We start from the raw sequence: 21,628 nt of genomic DNA on the forward strand, positions 1-21,628 counted from the left end.
TTGTGAAAACTCAGTACCATTATACTGTAGCATTTGTAATTTATCATCAAGGAGTCCAAGAAAATCCCAAGTTTAAAATGAGTTTTCAACTCATTATTAAAAATATAAAGGCATCTTCTCTTTGATTTTTGTATCATTTAATTTAATTTATAATTGCATGATTTAGCTCGCATTTATTCTTAGAACTGACTGATAACAATTGTCTGTAGAACATTGCTTATATTCTGTTTGCTAAAAGAAATGTATTTTCTTTTTTTAAAATTTCTTTTTCTTTGGGTGGTACTAGGTTTACACTCAAGGTCTTCGTATTTCCTTAGCAAGCATCTACCACTTAAATAAACTCCACAGATCAAGGGCTTTGAATAAAAAAAGAATCCACATTATTATTTATTCAGTTTTCCAAAACTGGCTATGGATAAAAATGAGAACCAAGTAAATGATGGCTCAAAAGAGTGAGGAGGTGTGCACACAGGGATAGGCTATACAGAGAGACTGCTGAGCCTTTCAGAGAGGCTCCTGAGAGGAGGCAAAGCCAGCGTTAATGTCTTGGTGTCCAGATGGGGACATGGAGTCTTCTTTCTGCTAGTACAGCTCTTTATGTGACAAAGCAAATGGATTGGTAGAAGCTCATTTGTACAGGACAGAAGGACCAAAGCAGACTGGAGGGCTGGTTACTTACAGAGAACTGAAAAAAGAACAAATGAGGCATGCTTTCATATTTATTTATATACGACAATGGCCTAGTTCAGCCCACTGGGGAAGTCTAGGAAGAACACGGTTATAAAACATTCTAGTACACTTAGCCCATAGACCTAGCCCTCCCAATGCTATTTTTCATACCACAAACCTAGTCACCTTAAATATAAATGTTTCAAAAGCTGAAACAATGATGAGACCAAATAGAGCAAGAAACTTCTTGTTCCTCAGGAAAAAAGGCAAAAAACAAAAACAAAAACAAAAGAAGAATGATAGCGAGGCCAGGAGTTTGGCCTAGTAGTAGAGTATTTGCCTAGCATGCACAAAGCCCTGGATTTGATTCCTTCGAACCACACACACAAAAAAGCTGGAAATGTTGCTGTGGCTCAAGGGATAAAGCTCTAGTCTGGAGAAATCTCAGGGACAGTGTTCAGGGTCTGAGTTCAATCCCCAAGACCAGCAATCAATCAATCAATCAATAAGTAAGTAAGTAAGTAAATAAATAAATAAATAAATAAAAGAAGGGTAGTGTTTGGAAAAGGCAAAATGCCATTGGTCAAATCTTTGACAGCTTAAGATAAACCATTTGTTTTTGCAACACTAGAGCATGAATAAATAGTCATCTTAACTCATTAAAAAACTAGTACATACATATAAAATTATAATATAAAATATAAAAGTATAAATCCATTAAAAAAGAATGAATTCATTTAAGGCTTGATAAAGAATGACACACAAATGTATATAACATTATAATACCACGGAGAAATAGGAGTATCCTTCATGCAAAAGCAGGTCAGACTACAACCTGATGAAGCCATCACGTTCGTTTATGCACTTCAGCATCCTCGGGACAGTCTGAAGCTTCACCATCTGTTTAGATGTAACGAGAACACAATAAACCTTCCTGTGGCATTCCTCCCAAATACACACTCCCTGGATGGAAACAGGTGAAAACATTCAAATGCATTGAAATTAGTTAGTATCCTGCAGAATTAATAGACTGCAATACTAAATTTGTCGAGAAAGTCAAGGTAAAATAGGAAACCCATTCCAGATAAAAGATTTCTGAGAAATGTAACTAAACACAAGTTGGATTCTCAAACAAATTTGTTTAGATTACTGGGAAACTGAGGATATCCTGATGACTATGAGGAAAATGTAAGGAACCGAACCCAGGGCTTCTTGCATGCTAGGCAAGCACTCGACGAACAGGCCCTGCTTCCAGCCCCTCAAATGCAATTTTATATATATAAACGCATATGAAGATTAGGAAAAAAATCAGTATTATTACTTTGCTTAGCAAAACTAAAAATACTGTGATAAATGTTAATAGAATCTAGAACAAATCTCAATAGTTCATGTGGCCCAGTGCAATGAATAACATACTAAGATTTTATGCCATTATTATTTTTGACTGTCATTGAACTTCATGTGAATAGAATCATGTGCCATTCCTTCCGTGTCTGGTTTTCTTGACTCAATGTGAATCTCCTGAATTTTATCTTACTGTATATAGTATTAGTGTATATGACATTGGTCATTTCTCTTTGTATCTGATGTTATGATAACAGTAAATACATCATGATTAATATCTCTACATTTGTCTGCTTCTCATATTATGAATAGGACAGTCTTGAAGATAATGTAAATTTTTTTTCTATTTTGATCCAGCAATGTAACTGTGCACCATGAGTGTTGCTGGATTAGAATGAATAAGAGAAAGTGTGTGATAAAAAATGTGTTCTACTTAGATAATTATATTTTTTCATAGCTCTCATGCAATAAAAATGTATCTAAATATAAAAATACTCTTTGTAAGGAAGTATATTACCACACTTAAAATCAATTTGTACTACTTTTGTAGAGTTTCTAATACTGTTCTGTTCACAATCATTTCTCAAAATAATTTCTAAAGCTAAAGAAATTTTTATATATACCATGCTCTTTCTAAAAATAATGACTAAGGAATATTTCTTAGAAAAATTGCAGATATACTTAGCTTTAATATAACCAGTAACATTACTGAAGACTTTAAGTGGAACCTTCCTAACTTTTGGAATTATCAGTCTGTCTTATGAGTTTCTGGCCTATTTTTATGAACATTAATTTAGCTGTTCAAACTTCAAATATATATTTTATATTTGACAGTTATCAAAGTAGTCAACAATATTTACCCACAATTTTCTATATTTCTACATGTTTTATTATATGTTCAATAATTTGATTTAGACTACCCTATGATTGAATGCAGAAAAACACATTGAAAGAGAATGCTTATTACTGACTTTTTAAAATAAATGGAGATATGAAAGAATGCCAAATGATAGACATGTAAGTTTAACTGGATATCTGCACATTATTTTATTTTATTTTAAGCTTTTTTTCTTATTTCATATGTTTATTATAATTAATAGAGGGGTTACAGTTATATTTGCCAGACAGAAGGCACATTACTTCACAAACATTGATACCCCTAATAATGTTTTTGTCCTGTTTCCTTCCCCCCACCCCTCCCCTCCTCTTGTTTTTCCTCCTTCCCTTTCCTATTTCAAATAAACAAATAACATATATGCAATACACCAGATAACAAGGTATGATACTGTAACAATATGAGAATAACCAAGGAGCAACAAAAGAGATGAGAAATAACATAGTACATTAAAAACAACAATTACACATTATAAAGCTCTTGTTCCATATCCTGGAGGTCCTTTCACTTAGCCTCATCCTATCGGGCCTTATGTATGTAGGTTTTGAGCTATTTTTTCATATATTTTTATTGTAATTAATAAAAGGGTTACATGATATTTGCCAGATAGAAGGTGCATTAATTCACATACATTGATACCCTTTCTCATGTCTTGGTCCCCATTTCCCTCCCCCCACCCCTACCCCTCATCTTGTTTTCCACCTTCCCTATCCAATTTCAAATAACCAAATACAAATATGTCTGATATATCAGATAACAAACTGAGATACTGTAACAATATGAGATACCCAAGGGACAGCAAAGGAGATGAGAGATAACATAGTAGATTAAGGACAACAATCATTCGTTATATGGCTTTTGTTTCAATATCCTGGAGGTCCTTTCAATTAGCTTCATACTATATGGCCTTATGTATCAAGGTTTTGCTCTATTGCAAATCTCTGCTAGGAGAGCCCAAGGTTTCTACTGATTATGACAAATGAGGGAAACCATTGAGCCTAAGTTCCTTTGAGTCTGGCTTACTTCACTTAATATGATTTTTTCTAAGTCTTTCCATTTCCTAAGCAATGGGGCAAAATTGTTTTTTCTGATAGCAGCATAGAATTCCATTGTGTACAAATACCACATCTTGTTGATCCATTTATCAACTGAGGGACGTCTAGGGTGGTTCCATATTTTTGCTGTGGTGAATAGTGCTGCAATGAACATGGTTGTGATAGGGGATTTCCTATGTCTTTGTTTCTGGACGATTGGGTAAATGCCAAGTAGTGGAATTTCACGGTCATGGGGGAGTTCTATGTTTAGTCTTTTGAGTAACTGCCATACTGCTTTCCATAGTGGTTGAACGAGTTTGCACTTCCACCAACAGTGTAGTAGTGATCCCTCCTGGCCACTTCCCCTCCAGCATCTGTTGTTATAAGTTTTCCTGATCCTGGCCATTCTAACTGGACAGAGGTGGAATCTTAGATTTTTTTTTTTGATTTGCATTTCTTTTATGACCAGAGATGTCGAGCATTTCTTCAAAGGCCATTTTTGTTTCTTCTTCAGAGAAGATTCTCTTTAAGTCTTTGGCCCATCTTTTAATGGGATGGTTGTTACTTTGGAGATTAGTTTTGGACTGATTCAATTTTTTGAGCTGTTAATATATTTTAGACATGAGGCCTTTGGCCATTGTATGGTTGGTGAAGATTTTCTCCCACTCTGTAGACTTCCTAATTAATTTACTAGCTATGTCCTTTGGCATACAAAAGCTCTGCAATTTAATGCAGCCTTTCTCTGATTTGTTGTGATTCTTGGTCCTTATTAAGAAAGTTTCGATCTGTGCCAAGGAGGCCTAGTGTATCTCCTATACCTCCAGGTCTTTGATCCATTTGGTGTTAATTCTAGTGCAGGTGACAAAGAAGGATCCAACTTTAGTTTTCTGCAGGTGCTTAACCAGTTCTGCCAGCACAACTTGTTGAAGAGGGTATCTTCTTCCATTCTACTTTTTTGGCTCCCTTGTCAAAGATTAGGTGGCCATAGGTCTGTGGTTTAATATCTGGGTCCTCAGTTCTATTCCATTGGTCTTCAGGCCTGTTCTTGTGCCAGTACCAAGCTGTTTTGATAATTATAGCTCTGTAATAGAGTCTAAAGTTTGGTATTGAAATTCCTCCTGTGCTGTTCTTTCTGCTAAGAAGTGTTTTTGCTCTACGGGGTCTTTTATTATTCCATATGAAATTTTGGATTGCCTCTTCTATTTCTTTAAAGAATGCCATTGGGATATTGATGGGTATTGCTATGACTTTGTAGATAGCCCTTGGCAAGATTGTCATTTTCATGATATTGATTCTTCCAATCCAGGAGCATGGGAGGTTTTTCCATTTCCTTAGTTCTGCTTTAATTTCCTTTGTTAGGGTTTTAAAGTTTTCATCAAAAAGGTCCTTTCCATTCTTAGTTAAGCTAATTCCTAGGTACTTTATTTTCTTTGAGGCTATTGTGAAAGGAGTTGCTTTCCTGATTGTTGCCCCGTTCATCTCACTTTTGACGTAGAGGAAGGCAGTTGATTTTTGAGGGTTGATTTTATAGCCTGTTACCCTTCCAAAGTTTTGAATCAGCTCAAGGAGCTTGGGAGTAGAGTCTATAGGATTCTTTAAATACAGAATCATGTCATATGCAAAGAGAGATAGTTTTACTTCCTCTTTCCCTATTTGGATCCCCTTTATTCTTGCTTCTTGCTGTATTGCACTGACTAGGAATTCTAGTACTATGTTAAACAGGAGTAGAGAGAGTGGGCATCCTTGTCTCCTTCCTGATTTTAGAGGGAATGGCTTTAGCTTTTCGCCATTAAATATAATAGTAGCTGTGGGTTTCTCATACACAGCCTTTATTATTTTGAGGAATGTTCCATGGATTCCTAGTTTCTCCAGAGCTTTTAACATAAAGGGGTGTTGGATCTTGTCAAATGCCTTTTCTGCATCTATTGCGACAATCATGTGATTTTTGTCCTTGCTCCTGTTGATTTGTTGAATTATATTAATTGACTTGGGTATGTTGATCCAGCTTTGCCCCACTGTGTTGAATCCTGTTTGATCATATTGTATAATTTTTTGGATGAGTTGTTGTAGGTGGTTGTTAAGAAGTTTTGCATAGATGTTCATCAAAGAAATAGGTCTATAATTCTCTTTCTTTGATGAATCTCTGTCTGGTTTGGGGATGAGGGTTATACCGGCTTCATAGAATGAGGTTGGTAAAGAACCTTCATTTTCAATTTCCTTGAAGAGCTTGAGTAGTATTGGTGTGAGCTCTGCTTTGAAGACTTTATAGAATTCAGCTGTGAATCCATCTGGCCCTGGGCTTTTCTTAGGTGGAAGTTCTCTAATTGCCATTTCTATTTCAGTGCTTGAAATAGGCCTATTTAGTTGGGTTAGTTCTTGGTTCAGTGTGGGTATGTTAATATTGGGTAGGAATTAGTCCATTTCTTCTAGATTCTCAAATTTGTTGGCGTAAAATTTTGAGAAGTATTCCCTCATGATACTCTGGATCTTGGTAATTTCTGTAGTGATATTACCATTTTTGTCTGCTGCACATTATTTTATTTTATTTTTTTATGCATGACTTTAAAAAGTACTGGTTTATTGAAGTATAATTTATACATTAACATTTATACTCTAAAGTTCATTTTTTTTTTGCCAGTCCTGGGCTTGAGCTCAGGGCCTGAGCACTGTCCTTGGATTTTTCTCAAGGCCAGAACTCTACCACTTGAGCCTCAGCACCACTTATGGCTTTTTTCTAAGTATGTGGTACTGAGGAATCGAACCCGGGTCTTCGTGCATGCTAGGCAAGCACTTTAACCACTAGGCCAAACCTCCAGCCCTGAAGTTCATCTTTTTATTTTTGTTTTTATTTATTTATTTTTGCTGCACATTATTTTAATAGGGTATTTTACTGACTCATATTTCAGAATCTGTGACTTGAAAGTTATTTTCTAAGATACTCATAAAATTCTGAATGTCTACAATTTTCTCCTTTATAACGATTTAGTTTACTATTTATGATTGCTTTCTGTTCATTACAAAAGAGATTTAACATCATAATTAAATCTAATTCTTATGTATAGCTAGATCCCTCATATTGCTATAGAGAAATGAATAGAGCTAGAACAAATCACATTCAGTGAGGTAAACCAAGATCAGAGAAACAAAGGGCTTGTGTTCTAGCTGATATGCCTTTTAGGTCTAAAAGGCAATAGGATATGATAAATTACATATGGTTCTAGATATTCACATACAATGAGGCCCGACAGGATACCTTTAGGAGAGAATCAAAAAGGTGTACTGCCCAACTGCCTCTTCATATGTATAGAAAATAATATGCATAGTGAAAAAACTCTTAACATATGAAAACATAAATGTTTTGTATATGTATTTTATTTTTCTGATGATTCTGTATTCTTTACCTTATATACACATTATTCACATGTATATTTGTGGGAGGGTACACAATTCAAGGAAAAAGGGTAAAAAATTACATTAGTGGGGAGCACTGAGCATTGATTAAAGTGAACAATACAATTTGTGAGTGGAGATGGGAGGGAGGGAGCAGGAGTGAATGGAGGAACAATGCAGGAGCTGTGAATACTTGACTCATGTAAGTGCTATCCCTCTATCACCTCCATAGGAACAATAAATTAATACATATAATAAATTAATATATATTATATACATATATTATTGGTACTCTCACAGTTTTCCCTCCTGTCCCCTGCCACAAGTTGCATAGTTCATTTTCTGCATGATGTCTCGTCAATCCCACAATTTATTTGTTCACCATTATTCCTACATTTTCTTTGATTTTCCTTATCATCCCAAAGACCAAAAAAATAAAACCCTAACAAGTATAAAAAAATCAAAACAGAACCAAAAACAACAAACATATTTTATTTCTCTTTCTTGTGGCTCATTTCATAAAATATATATTTTATGATCATATGCATATTACTGAACCTTTGTGATCTGGTCTTATGAATATCCTTCTGTGGTCTTACTACGTTATTGTATAGAGATCTTTATAATTTATCATGTTCTAATATATATATATATTTTAACATCTAGTATGTTTACTTGTAGATTAATAGACATTCTAGTTACTACAAATGAGGAAAACTATGTAACTGATGTTTCTTTGGGTCTGGCTTACTTCAAATACTTAGCATAATATTTCCAATTTTTTTCTTATGAATAGAAATTCCACTGTGTATATTTACCACAGTGTATCCATTTGTCCATTGAGGGGCATCTTGGCTATGGTAAACAATGATCATGGTTGTGCTGATACCTTTAGTCTGGTACCGGTTGTGTTCTATTGGATAAAGGCCCAGTAGTGGAATTCCTAGGTCACAGGGAAGCTCTATGTGTAGTCTTTTGAGAAGCCTCCTGACTGCTCTCTAGAATGGTTGTACAAATTTACATTTCTACCACCAGTGTAGTAGAATTCTGTTTTGGCGACATCCTGATAGAGTTTGTGGTTGTTATGGTTAGATTTCTTGATAATGGACATTCTAACTGGGGTGAGGTAAAAACTGGATGTTGTTTTGATTTCCATTTCTTTTATGGACAAAGATGTTGAACTTTTTCTTAACATATATTTTTAATATTCTTTCAAATATTCTTGCATATAAACAAAGTATGTTTAGAAGATAAATTGATATAATTAACCATTAATTTGTTTAAGCAAATTTGAGAAAATAATGTGTACATTAGGCAACTATTTGGATATTATTTTAAAATAGTAAAGATTTTAACTGGAACAGATATGCAATAAACATAAGGTGAAGCCTTTTCTTGTTAAATTTGCAAGGTAATATTTAAGTTTAAATGATGTATAAAAGCCTTTTGTTTTTTTGTTCAAAATGCTTTCTTAAGTAGATAGAAAAATGGCAAAATATTCATCTTAATATACGGTTGAGAAGTAGCTCCCTTAAAAATGAGCTCTCTGTTAGCTTTTAAAAATGTCTTGAATTATTTAATGTATTTCTAAGATCTTTAGTGAATCATAGTACAATAATATTTTCATGAGTTCATTCATCACAATGGTAGAATATTAAGATGTTAAAATTTATTTCCTTCTTACTTCAAAGAATTAACTGGCTTCTCCTCTAATATAGAACTACTTCCATAAGTAGATGAATTGATTATGGGAATAAGATGTATGGAATAATGCTATAATTATATGATTTATTATTAAATATGAAATTATATATCAAGCACAATACAAAATTTGGAATTTTCATGTCTTCTGTTTCTATTTCTGAATATATATATATATCAAAACTCAAATAGGACAAAGAGAAATAAAAATCTAAAATGTGAATCCTTTGTTTCAGAACTGCTAGAGCATTTATATAAACTTATACCAGAAATCACTTCAAAACAATCTGACTCAAAAACCACAGGAAAATATAAAGGGAGGCTGAAGTACCACTCAAGGGGTTGGTAATGGAAAATTTTTTGTAGAGGCTTTCTATGTTGAGAATTTTCTTTTTATGCTTTAAAGGAAAGACTTCTTAAGATATCCATTCCAGCATTCTGGTATGTTTTTGCTCTAGCAATGGAAAGAAGGAAACGCAGCGGCTGATACCTGCATTCTTCTTGATTAAAAAAAAAAAAGCAAAGACACAAAAGACACCAAAAGAAACGAAAGGCAAGAGGCAAATAGTAATAACCAGAGGTGTGAGGAAATATTAGAGGGGCATTGAGAAAATGAGTGCATTTTCTGTAAACAGATGGACCTGAAATTGTGTTCTGATAATACTGGTTTATCTACATTGTCTACACAGTTTGGGGGCAGAGGTGTTTGCAAAGGTGTACACACACACACATACAAATGTGTATACATGCTAATATGTTAGAGGAGATTGCTTTTTGGACTGTAGGAGAAGTAACATGAAGACAATGTCATAGGTTTCATTAGCCGATATCAACCATAGTCACTTTGATTATACTGCTTTTAAGAATAATGCTGTTTTTTTCTTTTTCTGGTATTATTTCATTCACGTAGGTACAGACTATAACCTTAAAATCATGATTCAAAAGGCCTTAATGACCTTGTTAAGGTGCTTGTATGTTTGTCCAACTCACCTCTCTTAAATTTAGCTGCAGTTCTCTAGGAGAAATAATAGCATTCATCACCTTTAACCTACATCTTTGAAATTTATTTTGCTCAGTTTGTGAGGATTCATTGTAGTGTCCATTTAACTCACTGCATTTTTTTTTGTGTGAGATGCATGCCAATCTTAGGGCTTGAATTTAGAGTCTGAGGGCTGTTCCTCAGCTTTTATGCTCACAGATAGTGCTTTACGCAGTTGAGCTTCATTCAGCTCCACTTCAAGCTGTGTGTGTGTGTGTGTGTGTGTGTGTGTGTGTGTGTGTGTGTGTGTGTGTTTAATTGGAAATTAGGTGCTTATGGATTTTCCTGCCTGGATTGGCTTTGAATCATGGTCCTCAGATCTCAGCCTCTTTATTCATAGTGATTACTCATGTGAGCCATTGATGTCCAGCTCTTCTCATTGCTTGGGAGTCTCTGATAAAGCCGTGCACCACAGCGGGGAGATGTGGCAGAGGTGTGTGGGTCATTGACCTGGTGGTAGAGAGAGAAAGAAATCAGGCCATTTCAGTATTTTTTTTAATTTTCGGAACTTAGTAGGATTTAACGTGTCATTTTCTATGTTTACTACATTTTGATCTGTGTCAGCCATTTTATCATTTTTCTCTCCTTTTTCCTAACCCTACCAATTTCCTTACTTTACCTGGCTCTATTTCCCCATATTTTCACTAAGTATTCTGACTTTAGTTTCCCACCCTTTCTTTTTCCGTGTGTCTGAAGGGCACATCTTTAATAAGTTAAATGTTCCCACCTGCTCCCAGCTGCTACAGAACTTACATTTTTATTTATTTTTAAAAAGTTTATTGTTGGGGTGATATACAAAGGGGTTAACTATAGTTAACATTCTTCAGGTAGTGGGTACATTACTTCTTTAACATTGGTATGCCTTCCCATATTATTCTCCCACTTTCCCTCCTCCTACCCCCTCCCAATCATTTTGTTTTACTCCTTCCCTTCTCTTTTTCAAATAAACATATATACAGTACACCAGGTACCAAAGTCAGATATAGTAACAACATGAGATAAACCTTAGGGGGAAAAAAGAAAAGAAATCACTTCTCATAGTGCATTATGAACAACAATCACAAAGATAAACCTCTTGTTTCCATACCCTGGAGCTCTTTTCACTGAGCCTCATCCTATATGTACATAGCTTTTGAGCTATTTTGACCCTCTGTTAGGAGAATCCTAAACATATAATAATTTTTATAATAATTTTTACAAATGAAGGGAACCATGGAGCCTGTTTCTTTGGGTCTGGCTTACTTCACTTAAAATGACTTTTTCCAAGTCCTTCCATTTGCTTACCAATAGGACAATGTCATTTTTTTCTGATGGTAGCATAGAATTCCATGGTGTAAATATACCACATCTTCATGATCCATTTATGTATTGAGGGGCATCTGGGTTGGTTCCATATCTTAGCTATGATGAATAATGCTGCAATGAACATCATTGTGCTGGTAGCTTAGTATGACCTTGTTTCTGAATTTTTGAATAGAAGCCCAGAAGTGGGATTGCTGGGTCACAGGGGAGCTCTATGTTTAGTCTTTTGAGGACTCGCCATACTGCTTTCCACAGTGGTTGAATGAGTTTACACTCCCACCAACACTACAGTAGTGATCCCTCCTGGCCACATTCCTGCCAGCATCTGTTGTAATTAGATTTCTTGATAATGGCCATTCTAACTGGAGTGAGGTGGAATCTCAAAGTTGTTTTTATTTGCATTTCTTTTATTACCAGCGAGTTTTTAGCATTTCTTCATGTGTCTATTGACCATTCTTATTTCCTCTTCAGAGAAGTCTCTCTTGAAGACTTAATAGTACCACTAATCAAATACTCAATTACTAGCACATGAGCTGTGAGGGTACATTTCAGATCCAAACTATAATATTCTGCCCCTAAGCCTCAGTTTCATGTCCATGTCATAGTGCAAAAGGCACGTAAAAGATTCCAAAGTCCTAATTCTTCTAAAGTGAATCAATACCCAAATCCAATTCCAAAGTTTCTTTTGAGGCTCAAAGAAACTATTGTGTCCAAATATGACACAAAATAAACTTTCAAAAAATTCTGTAAGTGTTTCCTAAGGGAGAAGAAAGGAAAGAACAAGATAAGCTTGGAAACCGAGCAGGAATGCATTTAACCCTTACACCTCCGTGCCCAGCATTTGGTGCGTTCTAAAGTATGATACGAGCCCTTAAGGTCTAGGAAAGCCCTGTTCTTAGGATTTGCTAGTTCTAATCCATATGAATTTTGTATAGGACAGGAATTTTGTATGCTGCCTGTGTGTTTTTCTGTATTCTGGCATCTCTCCCTGCCAGAGGTCTCCATTATACTCTGTCTTCAGTCTCATTGATCAATACTAATGATTCTGTCAGAGACTCATGGCAGGGATTCTAACAATGCCATACATTCCTTGGCTTCCTAAACTTTGAAATCTTAGTGGAAATATCCTTGACCCTATGATTCTTTCATTCTCCCTGTCCTTAAAACCAGCACTATGTGCATGGTGGCAATTCCTACCACCCAGGAGTGCTCAAATCAGAGGTTCAGCAAACCTAGCCTGTCTTGCCAGTGTCCTAAGGAGTATGTCCAAAATCGCAAAGGAAAAACCTTGAACAAGTTCTTTTATATCTGTATAGCTATGTGACTGCTGATTTTCAAAACACCCTCAAGTTTTTTAAAAATCTTTGCTAGTATCTGGTGAAAATGGTTGGCTTCTTTCTTTTTGTATAATGTAAATGTGTATCTAATTTCCTTAGTGATCCTTAGATACATTTTTCTTTCTTTCTTTCTTTTTATGTTATTTTATTTTTTCGTTGGTTGTAGGGCTTGAACTCTGGCGTGAGCATTGTCCTGTACTTCAGATCTTCAGCTCAAGGCCTGAGCTCTACCACTTGAGACACAGCACCACTTCCTAGATACATTTTTATTCTAAACAAAAATAAAAATCTTTCTTTTCTTATGTTTTTCTCAATGAAATTTGGGCTAAAATCTCCACTTCTAAAACACTGTTTTTCCCTGAACATTTCATCATAAGATCAACTATTCTGTTACCTTTTACTTCAGTCTCCTAAAAATTCTCAGGTCGTGGACAAAGTGCAGCTAGCCCAAATAGTGTAATTCTTTAGAAAGTCTAAGTCAAAGCCCAACAAAACAAGTACCAGGAAATGGGTTTTGTAAGAACCAAGGTGGTGGGATGGAGAAAATAGATGAATGAAGGTGGGAGGGAGGAAAATACAATTATAAATTCATTGTACTCCCCAAAATTTAAGAAACAAGGGAAGGGATGAGCAGAAGAGGATGAAATGTTGAAGAGATAACACAGATCAAAGATGCATTGTATATATAAGCTACTTTATTAAATAACCAAATAGTTCAATACAAAGCATAAAAAATTGAGAAAGTTGAAAGAAGTGATTTGGAAAAGGTTGATGAGAATATTAAAAGGGGTTACTGATCAAGGCATATGATAGTCATAAACTGCTTTGTTGAATGGCAACTGCTTTGTACAACCACTTAAATATAATAAAAATATTTTTACAAGAAAATGCATTCACCAGATTAACATGAAAAAATAAAAAAGAAATTCTATGCCAAAGGATATTCAAAAGGTATAACTTTAGCTTTTACACTTAATGTTAATGGGTAGAGTTTAATTATTTATAGTTTAAACTAAATTTCAATTGTAATGAAATAAGGAAAATAATGTAACTTCTAACTCCAAATAGTTTCCTAAATTTACCTTTTGCCTTAGATAAGGAATCAAGAAAATAATTTTAACTCTCAGGGGAAAATCAAATGTCTGTTTTAAGTATTCTTCTATCTTGTTCTTACTTTACCATTATAAATACATTTTTATAAAGGATAAGCATGTGTGTGACATTTGTGTGTTTATGTGTGTGTGTGTATGTGTTTGTAAACAGATTTAGGAATATACCAATGCATGTATATCTGTTGTTGCTTTCTGCAACTAGAATCATGTATAAGGTTACAAGTTAGAACATGTGAGAATTGTGTATTAGGATGGTGGTTCATAATTTTAATACAAGGTACTTGAGAAGAGGATTATACTTCAAGGTCATTTCATGCACAATGTCAGGAAGAATGTCATTTCAATATAGAAGGCAGGAATGGTGGTATGTACCTATTGTCCCTATTACATGAGAGAAATAGGTGTAAAGATCCATGATAAAACACCAACTCTGTCCAAAATTTGCAAAAGAAGGGAGACCTAGAGGTGTGACTGAAGTGGTAGAACACATGCTTAGAAAACTAAAGTTCAGAACCCAATACATAAAAAGAGTAGCAATTATAAAGTCACCATCTGTTGAGTTCCCCAAACCTTTTCTTTTCTTAGGAGCCATGTATTATTGAGGGTATAATAATTTGTTCTGCTCAAGTAGCATCAGTATTTCATGGGCTGTCACGTCTATCATAATCTTACATGGAAATCTGATGCCATCTTGGGACCAGAAATATTAAAAGACAAGCAGATCAAGTCAATCCTAATGTCAAAAATGATATCTTTCATCTGGGGCATGTGAGGTCTCCACCATCATTAAAATGCTAACCTGTCAAACATGAAATGACTGTGCACTATAGATACAACAGCATTTCCATGCAGAGCAGAAATACAACAAGAACGAGACATTAAAATAAACTTTTCGAGAATAATGTAAGAGAGTAGGTAGAGGTAAGGATAGATTGTCACTTAGAGCTTGTTGGGGGAGCACGATCATATCAAAACCGTGTTTTCTTCTAGAAAATAAAAGTACAATCCTGGGTAATACTATCATATCACTCTTGAGCATCTATAGAAAGAAACCTAATTGAGCATACAAAATAAATCCCTAAATAGTCATGTTTCTAAGAGTGCTATTCACACTAGACAAACTATTGAATCAGCCTGGTACTCATCAACTGATGAATAGGTGAAGAACATGTGTATTTGCTCTATATCCCTAACGGAGTGTTAGTCAACCATAAAGACAAATACAATTGTGTCATTTTCTAAAAAGTGGATGGAACAAGAGATCAAGAGATCATTACACTAGGCGAGATAAACTACACTCATAATAAAAAAAATGTCAGTTGTTTATCATATCTGGAGAGGGAGAGAGTGAAAGAGAAAGATAGTGGGGGAGAGAGAATTGTATAACAGTTACTCTGTGCAGATGTGATTGGAACAAAGGAGGGTAAAAGAAGGTAAAAATGAGTAAGTGATTTGCTTAAGTAGTCTATAAAACAGAATAATGAGATTAATAACATTATTTACAAAGGAATTGAGTCAAAGAAACAATATCAAACTATATGATATACAGAAAACTATCACTTTATAACTATCCATGACTATTTCTGTGTCTATTTCCTCTTGAACTTTAACCCAACAATAACTTGGTGTGAGTATGTATGAGAATTCATTTCTGAATGGGCAGGATGTCCTGACAGAGTAGAAAGTTCTTGACTTCCCATAGGGAAACAAACATTACTTGTGCCACAGCATGCCACCCTAAATGTAGTTTCTAAATATTTGTTTCTTATTATTTTATTTTATTTTTTGTTGCCAGTTCGGGCATGAGCATTGTCCTTAGGCTAGAGTTCTACCACTTGAGTTACAACACCATTTCCAGCTTTTTTCTATGTGTACTGTAATAAGGAATCGAACCTGGGTCTTTGTACATGCTAGGCAAGCATTCTACCACTAGCCCAATCTTGTGGCCCTTTGTTCTTCATGATTTTTCTAAAGGAAAATTATACGTAAGCAACTATAGAATAAAATGCTTGTTTTCTTATTTATTTTCCATAGGGATATTTGTCACTGACACTTATGACATGGAAAATCAAACAGTGCTAAGATAATAACTTAGAAATATTTGGTGTAATATTTCACTTCATAATTTCACTTTATCTCATTTATATGACTCTATTAGTTGAGGAGAATTTTTTTCATATATTTTTATTGTAATTAATAGAAAGGTTACATAATATTCACCAGGTAGAAGTGCATGAATTCACAAACATTAATACCTTTTCTCATGTCTTGGTCCCAATTTCCCTTCCCCCACCCCCAGCCCTCATCTTTTTCCCCCCCATCCCTATCTTACTTCAAATAACCAAATGAACATATATACAATATATCAGAAAACGAGGTAAAATACTGTAACCATATGAGATAACCAAGGGATAGCAAAAGAGATGAGAGAAAACATAGTACATTAAGGACAAAAATCACTCAGTATATGGCTTTTGCTTTTATATCCTGGAAGTCCTTTCATTTAGCGTCATTCTATATGACCTTATGTATCTAAGTTCTATTGGAAATCTCTGCTAGGAGAGCCCAAGGTTCCTACTGATTATGACAAATGAGGGAAACCATTGAGCCTATGTTCCTTTGAGTCTGGCTTACTTCACTTAATATGATCTTTTCTAAGTCTTTCCATTTCCTTACAAATGGGGCGATGTTGTTCTTCCTGACAGTGGCATATAATTCCATTGTGTATAAATACCACATCTTGTTGATCCACTCATCAACTGAGGGACATCTGGGTTGGTTCCATATCTTTGCTATGGTAAATAGTGCTGCAATGAACATCACTGTGCTAGTGGATTTAGTATGTCCTTGTTTCTGGACGTTTGGGTAAAATGCCAAGTAGTGGAATTTCTGGGTCATGGGGGAGCTCTCTGTTTAGTCTCTGGAGGAACTGCCATACTGCTTTCCATAATGATTGAACGAGTTTGCACTCCCACCAACAGTGTAGTAGTGATCCCTCCTGGCCACATCCCCTCCAGCATCTGTTATTATTCGTTTTCCTGATCCTGGCCATTCTAACTGGAGTGAGGTGGAATCTTAGAGTTGTTTTGAATTGTATTTCTTTTATGACTAGAGATGTTGAGCATTTCTTCATGTGTCTATAGGACATTCTTATTTCTTTTTCAGTGAAGTCTCTTTTTTTAAAAAAATATTTTTATTGTGATTAATAGAAGGGTTACATTATATTCACCAGATAGAAGGTGCATAACTTCACAAACATTGATGCCCTTTCTCATGACATGGTCCGCATTTCCCTCCCACCCTCCCCCCTTCCCTATCCAATTTCAAAAAAACAATTAAGCACATATAAAATATATCAGATAACAAGGTGAAATATTGTAACAAGATGAGACAACCAAAGGATGGCAAAAGAAATGAGCAATAGGGGCCGGGAGTTTGGCCTAGTGGTTAAAGTGCTTGCCTAGCATGCATGAAGACCCGGGTTCGATTCCTCGGTACCACATACATAGAAAAAAGCCGGAAGTGGTGCTGAGGCTCAAGTGGTAGAGCTGTAGCCTTGAGAAAGTCCAAGGACAGTGCTCAGGCCCTGAGCTCAAGCCCAGCACTGGCAAAAAAAAAAAAAAAGAAAAAAGAAATGAGCAATAACATAGTACATTAAGGACAACAATCACTCATTATATGACTTTTGTTTCCTTATCCTGGAGGTCCTTACATTTAGTGTCATACTATTTGGCCTAATGTCTCTCGATTTTGTTCTATTGTAAATCTCTGCTAGGAGAGCCCAAGGTTCCTACTGATTATGACATATGGGGGAGACTATTGGGCCTATATTCTTTTGAGTCTCTCTTACTTCTCAGTGAAATCTCTCTTTAAGTCTTTGGCCCATCTTTTATTGGGATGGTTGTTACTTTGGAGGTTAGTTTTGGAGTGATTCAAGTTTTTGAGCTGTTGACATATTTTAGATATGAGGCCTTTGTCAGTTGTATGGTTAGTGAAGATGTTCTCCCACTCTGTAGGCTTTCTAGTTGGTTTGCTAGCTATGTCCTTTGCCATACAGAGATCTTTTGATGTCAAGATTCACAAATCTAAATATATCCTTGATTACATGTTTTAAAGAAAGGCAAACACATTGAACTTTCTTAAGCAATGATCAGAACACTGAATGAATGAAGTAAACAATATTTCTAATTTAGAATGTTGGTATAAACATTGATAGTCTTTCAAAGCAGTTTTCCCATATTATGTAGAATAATCACATATTTTGAGTATGTCTGAATATTTCAAATAGGATAATAGACAAATAGGATAATTAATGTGTTTTGATCATTGGAAATAATTGATCTTGTAGTTCAGTATTACATACAGAGAAAGCATTAGTAGTTATAATATTGGGCCATTTAAATTAGGCCCTCTAAAGTGACATAAATTGACCTTGTAAGAGATCAAACTGGTTTGATCACATTAATTACAAATTATAAACTTTTAAGTAAAAATAGAAAGTATCACAGATACTTATTTTCAGGTATTTCATTTGTATGATCTATATTATTATGTTATGTGACACATAACATTTTAACAATAGTAAATTATTATACAGGATAAAAACACCTAATTATAGAATTTCAATAAATATTGTGACCAAAACAATAGGTATCCTCAATCTTACAATGAAACCATTGGTATTCTAGTCACCAATAAAAATCACAAAGAATGGTAAGAAAAATATTTAAAATAGTAATCTCCAGAAAAACATGAAATGTTGTTTAGAAAGCATGTGATTAAAATGTTTTAAGTTGATACAGACTGTATAAAATTATATTTTCAGATAATGTGGTTTATATGTTATAAACAATATATGTATGTGTTCACAAATATATGTGCATGTGTATCATAAATACATATATGTGTCTATATAGCCTCTATAAAGTTTATATAGATGTATATATTTGTGTGAATATATAGACTACCAATGATAATGTGCATGAACTGCTGGTGACATTATATATTATGCTTCATACCAGAAGCGAGACCTTACAAACAAAACTAATTTTAAATTTGATGTAATCTAAATAAGGAATAAAATAAGAGACATGAAAACACAACTAAAAGCAAATATTCTAGGTATAAATTAACTCCTTGGTAGTGAATTGAAATAGACATTTGCATTTTAACTGTGCTGTCCCTGAGCTATTCCGCTCAAGACTAATATTTTACCACTTGCGCCACAGCACCGCTTCCTATATTTTAACTTTTTATCTCATATTTCCAATCAGATTACAATCATCTCTATACTATTCAATGTATGTTAAGATATATAAACTGTCAAGAAGAATAAGACTAAACAAAATGAACTCTAGGATATGGAAACAAGAAGCTTATCTTTTTAATCGTTGTTCTTACGTACTATGTGAAGTTATTTCTTTTCTCTTTTTTCCCCTTATGGTTAATCTCAGATGATTACTTTATCTGACTTTGTTACCTGGTATATTTTATATACATTTATTTGTTTATTTGAAATAGGGAAGGAAAGGGAGGAACCAAGATGATTGTGAGGTGGTGAGGGGGGAGAAAGTGGGACAAAAACAGGAGTAGGGGTTATCAAGGTTGGAAACTTAATGCAACCATTACCTGCCGAATGTAACTGTAAGCCCTCTATACATTATCCTGACAATAAAATGCAATAAAAAGATGAAATGCAGAAGAAAATTACATGAAACCCCAAAATAAAAGGAATACATTAATCTTACGAGTTGGGGCATATGTGGAATATGTTGAATATATTATATAGAATTAACAAACCTATATAACTTATGAATGTGAAAAAACATTTTGGCATTATAAATATTGTGCAGCTCAGATAAATAGAAAAAGTTGGAGTGTAAACATAGACAATTCTCCTGTCTATTGATTTACTAGGACACATAAATTGTTACGCTATTTTGGTGAGGTTGTAGAAAGTCCCTGTTATAAAATCGATGAATTTCTTTTGCCAGATTTGTGCTTTCCCTGATTCATTCAGCCAATCATATAACTCTTCATGGCTATATAAGCCCTTTCAGTAAGATGAACTTTCATAAACGGAAAATATATTTGAAGCATCAGTTTTGAACAGGTTCTTTTTCATTTCCTTCCCTATGATTAATATATCCTGATGTTTTCTCAGTAATGTTTCTAAGGAACCTTGTTTTTCTGTTATTCGCACCTACAAGTCACATTTATAGATAGGATATGCTGTCATTGCCATAAAAAACCCCTGAATTTAGAATTATTTCTATAGGAAATTCCTATTGGTAAAGTTTAAGACTTGCCTCTAAATGACCAGTAACATGATAGATTTATATGATGTTTTTGTCTATAAAATATTTCCAACAAATGCACAAAAACCTGAATTCAAGATTGTCTTTCTACCCTAAAGGATTTTATATACTTATATAATTTCATGGGAGCAGTCAGTTTGCACCTATATTAAAGCTGTTTTGAATCCTAGCTTTGGTAGTTTCTCAAGAAAGCAACCCACAGAAATCCAAGCTGGATAATGCCTGTAGCTACTTAAGATGTAGACATCCATAGGTTCCTTGCTTAAAGGAATTCCAGACAAAATATTTATGAGGCCCCTTCTCCATCAATAGGTAGGTGTGGTGGAACACATTTTCCATCCTGTTCTATGGGAGGCTGAGATTGAGAGGTTTATAATTCTGGGATAGGCAGCAACAAAATAGTTTACAAAACTCCCATTTCAAATGGAAATGCTGGGCATTATTGTATGTACCTGTCGTCCCAGGTATTACTGGAAGTGTGAATGGAAGGACTATCATCCAGGTTGTTCTGGATTAAAAGCAAGACTCTTTGTAGAGATTAACCAGAGTATCTCAAGTGGTAGAGCAGCTGACCAGAAAATGCAAAACTCTGAGTCCAAACTCCCCTATTGCCCAAGATTTAAAAAAAAAAAAGGAAAAAAAGAAAGCAAAACCACCTGAATTCTAATCAATTAGTCACAGAATACATCAGGTTGAAGGAAAATTTAATTATTAAAAACAGTAAGCAATGACAAAAATTGGGCTTAAAAATTAAAGGCCAAACTTTTACTTTAATTACTATTCATAGTACTCTATAAATAAATCTGATTTAGGATTTTAAAAAGCACCTGGTTAGAAAAAGAAAAAGCTTGTTTGTTTTGAATGCTTTCAATGGAAAAGAGTATTTGTGTGGGTACAGGTTCAGCGTTTATTACTGGATAGTCACTGATGTCTGTACACGAGCTAAGCACAGCAGGGTATTACTGGAAGGGTTGCTAGCTGCTGTGAAATTCTTTTGCCCTGAGAAGATTGGGCTTTCTCCTTTTAAAGCCAAGTGAATTGCTATACACATGATGTGTTTAATATACTGCAATAAAAGTCATACTGGGGTGCCTCCAGAATGTTGTGAGGATTGTAACCTCAAGGAAGATTATATGGCATCTGTCCTTTATCCTGCTATTATTCCTAAAAGCAGAATGTTAAAAATAAAGGACTTTCATGTATTACTCTTCAACATATTAACAAGAAATCCTGCTGGATTGATTTTCATTATGCTTATGTTATGGCAAATGTTATGAATAAGTGGTTGCATTTTTTGCCAGTCCTGGGCTTGAGCTCAGGGCCTGAGCACTGTCCTTGGACTTTCTCAAGGCTAGAGCTCTACCACTTGAGCCTCAGCACCACTTCCAGCTTTTTTCTATGTATGTGGTACCGAGGAATTGAACCCTGGTCTTCGTGTATGCTAGGCAAGCACCCTACCACTAGGCCAAACTCCCGGCCCACGGTTGC

At 34.8% G+C, this 21,628-nt stretch overlaps 1 long non-coding RNA gene across 1 annotated transcript; it reads right to left on the bottom strand.

Annotated features, from left to right (window-relative positions):
* Positions 1–390: 390 nt before the first annotated feature.
* On the bottom strand, positions 391–8,382 carry LOC150055066 (uncharacterized). Its single transcript, XR_016537677.1, has 3 exons — positions 8,222–8,382; positions 1,456–1,569; positions 391–685 (listed from the first exon to the last, which is right to left on the bottom strand). It is a non-coding gene; the product is annotated as an uncharacterized LOC150055066 (long non-coding RNA).
* Between the last annotated feature and the right edge of the window lie 13,246 nt (positions 8,383–21,628).

Source organism: Megascapheus bottae, chromosome 14 (assembly GCF_031878675.1).
Source record: "Megascapheus bottae isolate mThoBot1 chromosome 14, mThoBot2.hap1, whole genome shotgun sequence".
Lineage (NCBI taxonomy): Eukaryota > Metazoa > Chordata > Mammalia > Rodentia > Geomyidae > Megascapheus > Megascapheus bottae.